The 6,000-nt window shown below is 40.0% G+C and overlaps 1 protein-coding gene across 2 annotated transcripts in view; it reads right to left on the reverse strand.

Annotated features, from left to right (window-relative positions):
• Positions 1–6,000, reverse strand: part of STXBP6 (syntaxin binding protein 6) — a 234,223-nt gene that overhangs the window by 226,733 nt on the left and 1,490 nt on the right. The window lies entirely within an intron of this gene.

Genomic DNA, 6,000 nt, shown 5'->3' on the forward strand with positions numbered 1-6,000 from the left:
CATGGAATTCTTAGCACTTGTGAGAAGAAAAAGACAAATAATATTTAACATTCCAAGGGACACCATGTTAGATACTTTTCTATGAGCTAGGTTCTTACTCTGATCCTACAGATATGAAAAATGTGGCTCAAATGTTGATTACCTTGCCCAAGTTCCCACAGCAAAGGAATGGCGGAGCCGCCTTCCACATTCAGCTCTATCCCATTCCAAAGCCATGTTCTCCACACTGTATCAGTTTCTACTCAGAGCGATCCATGCACTGACCTCATCCACATCGGTAGGAGCTTGTTAAAGTGCAGAATCTGAGGCCTTCACCCAGGCCTACTGAATTGGTACTTTAATAAGATCCCCAGGTACTTCCTAGCCATGAGTCTGAGAAGCACAGCTACAACACAATGCTAAAGAGAGAAGAAACACCTCCACCCAGGGGACAGCAGCCTCACCTCCAATGGCATTAAACCTCATTTAGTATCATGACACTTGTACCCAAATAATGTGGATGTTCATATAATGCCACATACCACGTGAATCCTGTTCAACACAATCAGAACAATTTTTTTTAAAGGTCTTGACAGAGATCACTAAGCAAATTAGAAGATGACACTAAAACATTTACCACAGTCAAATCTTAAGGGAGAAGCTAAACCGAAACTACCCAGTCAGCACTGCCTATTGGCCTCCAGCGGATCACAACAAGGAAGCCTAAAGATTGGAATTCTTGTCTAGAAACACACTCTGATCTGAAGATCACAGGCATTTGACACGAAAACTGTCCCACTGACTCGGGAGCAACTTAGAACAAAACCCTCTTAAGGGCCACCTCATAAGTTATATAAATGTCTAACCACTGTGTTGTATGCCTGAAACTAATATAATATTGTATGTCAACTGTAACTGAAAAATAAAAAAGTATTTTAAAAAAAGAACAAAACCCTTTAATTCAGGGGAAGGATTTCTGGATGAAAGAGTAACAGAAAAATCTTCGGGAGCAACTTAGAACAAAACCCTCTTAGGGGCCACCTCATAAGTTATGTAAATGTCTAACCACTATGTTGTATGCCTGAAACTAATATAATATTGTATGTCAACTGTAACTGAAAAATAAAAAAGTATTTTAAAAAAAGAACAAAACCCTTTAATTCAGGGGAAGGATTTCTGGATGAAAGAGTAACAGAAAAATCCTAGGAGACCAAATGACAAACAAGGAGAAAGGAATTATCTAGATATTTTTTCTCAAGAGCAAAAAAATCTGGCCTGAAACTGATACCCTACTCCTGGATCTCTCTAACTTTTCTTAATACTCTCCTTTTGCCCCAGTCACAGTGGCCTTCTTGCTGTTTGTTTTTTGTTTTTGTTTTTTAATTGAGATATTCACACACCCTTTTAAGGTATATAATTCAGTAGTTTCTAGAGTGTTTATGAGGTTCTGCAACCATCACCACTATTTAATTGCGGAATATCTTCATCATCCCCAAAAGAAACCACATACCCATCGACAGTCACTCTCCACTCTTCGCTCTTCCCAGCCCCTGGCAACCACTAATGTAATTTTTGTCACCATGGATTTGCCTATTCTGGACATTTCACAGTGGAATCATATAATATGTGGTCTTTCGTGTCTGGCTTTTTTCATGTGGCATGTTTTCAAGGTTTATCCATGTTGTAGCACAAAAACTATTCCTTTTTATAGATGAATGATATTACATTGTATGAATATACCACATTTTGTTTATCCATTCATCCATTGACAGACATTTGGGTTATTTTCACTTTTTGGCTATTATGAATAATGATATTATGAATACAGGGTTTGCATGAACATATTCTCTTGGGTATCTAACAAGGAGTGAAGCTGCTCATGAGGTATCTCTATGTTAACATTTTGAGGAACAACCTATTTTACAAAGTGGCTGCACCATTTTACATTCCTACCCACAGTGTAATGTATGAGGGTTCTGATTTCTTCACACCCTCACCAACATGTGTTATTATGCCTTATTTATTACAGCTGTCCTGGTGGTTGTGATGTGTTAATCTCATTGTAGTTTTGATTTGCGCTTCCCTAATGACTAATGATGTTGAACATCTTTTCATGTGTTTATTGGCCATGTGTATATCTTCTTTGAAGAAATGTCTACTTCAATCCTTAGCCCATTCTTAAATTGGGTTATTTGCCTTTTTATTGTTGAGTCGTAAAAGTTCTTTCTTCTTGATATTCTTAGAAACTCCAGTTAAGATCCCTCTTCTTAGGGGTCTTCCAAGAACTCTCTTCCCCCAAATAGCCAATATTCTTCAGTGGACCTGCATTTTAATGAATTCCTCTGTACCTGGTACCACTATCCTCCAAAAGGCCTAAGAACACATTCCTTCTCCCTCCCTGTCCCATGCATCCCTCCTTGTTTTCAACCCGAGTATTTTTCCTCCCTTCCTACTGATCCACTAGCTCTCTTGTGGTCACTAGAACTCATCTGCTACTTCAGTGAATTTACAGAATCAAGAGTAAACTTAACCATAGGTTCTTAGACCAACACAGATCCACTCAGACTCACTCTGTGCTAGGCACAGTGCTGTTTTTGTGTGCTCTGAAGATTATTTATATGCAGACACAAGTACAAGTCTTCACACTCTTGCTCCATTACACCACCAACCTAAAAGTCCCCTTTTCCTCTCACAAAAGTGCCATTCATCATTGACAGCATTTTTGTAGTCTAGCCCCTCCACGGAGACTTTCTAAGCCACCACAGCTTAAAATGTTTTCTCTCTACTCTGAAATAAAAAACAGTAATCACCTAGAGAATTCATTAATCGATTAATATCCATATTTAACAACTTCCCTTTCCTTTAGGGATGTACCTTCCCATCCACAGATGGTGTTAAACAACTTATTAGAATTGTTGGAATGTGCTAATTCAGCAGCGGGGTCCTAGAAGATACACACAAAACATCAGAAATGTTCTGTGTTCTGGGAAACATTTAATTGAACCACTATAACCAAGTTTCTTTATTGCTGATTATTGTTAACTGTAGTACTTCTCAGAGCCTTTGATATGAGGGTGCACATGTTGAGAATCTCTGAGAGGAAAACAGTAGGCTGTGCTTCCTAACTGATTTGCCCTTCACAGGAGCACACCTATTAGCCTCCACCCCAGCATCAGTCTTCCCACATGCTCTGAGAACATGAGCTAATTCAATAGCCACTCAATTCTATCAGCAGGACAGCACTGAGTAGAAACCGTATTTTCTACTGGGTTACGGAACCAAATTTGCTTTGTTTTAAAATGCCATCAATTGGAAGTCACTCTATTAACACGCCAGGTTACAGAAAAGAAAAAAGAAACCACACATTAAGTGTGTTTATAATTTTAAGACCCATCTGGATTTCTGATATTGGAAAATGACAGAGTGTGAAAGAAGATGTATATTAGAATTGAGTTAGTGTGGTACGACCTGAGTTTCAGTTAAAAAGCACCCCCTAGAAAGGTTGAGAAGAACAGTGTTCCAGGAATGGGCCATGACTCTTTATGACCCAGTGACAATAGCCCTGATGAAATAAAGTATCATAATGACTGTCTCACAACAGACTTATTCAAGGGAGCAAAGATATCAAGTGTTCATATGCTGAGGAAAGTGAACAACAGTGATAAGGAAAAAGCTGGAAGAAAAAAAAAATCCTAGCAGCAAAAAGTAGGGGTAACACCCAAAATATCAACATCTAGTTATGGGAAAGAATTTTAAAACAGAAATGATTTCTACTCATGTCAAGTAGGAGAAACCATTTAAATTAGCTAGTGAATCTTGAGAATTACAACCCAAAGGTCGTCTCTTCACTGAATGTTGATTACAGTCAGGAAGATAGGCATGGACCCTGCACTTTTATCTACTGAGACACTAAGTGCTACACTTGAGTTTTTGAATAGGTTTCTGATTTACTGATAGGTTTCTCTAGTGCTAATCATTTTTAAACTAAAACAAAGCACAAATGGAAAGCTGAGATAAAGCAGCAGGATGGTCCGCTGGGATTCCATTTGGCACAGCAACACAAGACTAGTTAAAGTGCTGACCTCCTCGTACACGTAGTCCATTTGGGTGCTACGTAAACCTTATTCCTGCCTTAAGATGTCATCTCAGGAACCCTCCTGACTTAAGCAGACTCCCAAAGCCTCTCTGATACAAAGCAGCTAAAATTCAAGGCCACAGTCTAGGCCATCTCTCAGGCAGGACCATAGCTTAGGGGACAAAATTGCTTAAGATTGGGTTGTGTCCAAGCATTGCTTGATTATAAACTAAATCACACAGAGAAGCACTGATACTGCACATTTGTCCCTGAAAGTCAGCCTTCCTCGCCCTCCGAGAGTGACAGAGGAGCTCAGTCACGGCCAACACCAACATTCTCTAGAAGGAATGGAAAGCCTTCACCAGATCTCACTACTATGGGACATCTGTCACTGGATGTACTTCACCTCCCCTTGAGGCCTAGAGAAGTTGTCCATTCAGAGAAGATACCACATTGCAAATTCTTTTTAAACTTGCTCATAAGCAATTCAATCTGTTTTCCAACCTTAAGGTTCAAGCTGCCAGACTTTACACAGCCTCTCCACAAATGTCTGAGGTCTCCAAAGAAAGAAAGTGAGGTAGTTGTTGGATTTATCAGTATCAGGATCACTAATCTACCCAAGAATGACCTAGAAACCAAAGACTAAGTACTTACAGTATAAAAAGAAAGAGGAATCCTATCTTTTGTGTTTTTAAATTAATTCATTTAAAAAGCAATCAGAATTATTAAAACTGGACAATGGTAAGTGGCACAGGTATTGGAAATACAAAATGCTTTAAGCAAATTACTAAAACACTGTCTCTATACATGAAATGTTAAAATAATGGCATTTCAGAACAAATCTCACTTCTCTTTCTCTCATCTCATAAGTCAGTGATTCTATAGGTGTACTCCAAATGACTCTGATGCTCCTGTTTGAGAACCACTGCCCTAGGATTAGGGAAAATGCAGGGTGGGGAGTGGGTGTCAGGAGACTGATGAAACCCTTACTGAGTTAAGCTTACCTCACCTCTCCTTGACCCTGATCAGCATTGACTCAACCTCAGGCTGATTTCCCTAATGAGGCATTGAGTCCTTAGTTCAAGGTCATAGCCTGAGGCCAAGCCAGAGCTCCAGCTCAGGGTCTGCAGACTTGTTTGTCAATAGAAATCGGGGCCCAGGACTCTGAATATTGATAAGGTAACAATCCATACTGCTTCCCTCAGATAAATATGAAGACTGGAGCATCAAAAGAGAAATGGATTTAAAGGAAGAGAATAAAAAGAAGATAAATAGCTACTCCAAAGAAACCCAGCAGCCAAAATTCTTGGTGAGGAGTGGGTATAGGGAAGACTTGGGTATCTTGTTATAACTATAATTTTTAAAAAAATGGGTAAAGGGCACAGACACAATAAGACTTGAATGGTGCTTTAAACTTTTCTTAGCACTTCTCATTGCCATTATCTCACCCAAGTCTCGCAACAACCCTGCAATGCAAGAGATAAGTTCATTATTATCCCCACTCAACAGAAGAGAAAACTGAAGTTTAGAGTGGCTAACAATTTGTCTATCAGCACAGTCATCACCTGTAAAGCCTGTAAAGCTACACCTTGACTTCAGGTCCGCCTGGCTCTAGAATCTATGTACCCACAAGAGGTGATTCCCACATCCGAAAATGTGCCCCAAAGTAGATTACCTGTAGGAAAAACCACACAGAAAAACATGCAGCACAAATGGTGAGGCCCCAAAACATGGCATTGAACAGTGTGCGGGTACCCCTTTAAGAACTTAACACACAAACCCAACAGCTAAGGTGTTCGGCCAAAAAAGAAAAAACGAGAGGCATATTTCTAGCCTGCATAATCATTTCTGGACCAGTTCCCACTAGCAGCCTCAGAGGCGAGGCAAACGGCGGCTCACTGCCTGGCTGAAGCGCCTCCACAGCCTCCCTCCTCCCCTACTCCTCT

This window comes from Pteropus alecto, unplaced genomic scaffold (assembly GCF_000325575.1).
Source record: "Pteropus alecto unplaced genomic scaffold, ASM32557v1 scaffold171, whole genome shotgun sequence".
Taxonomy (NCBI): Eukaryota; Metazoa; Chordata; class Mammalia; order Chiroptera; family Pteropodidae; genus Pteropus; species Pteropus alecto.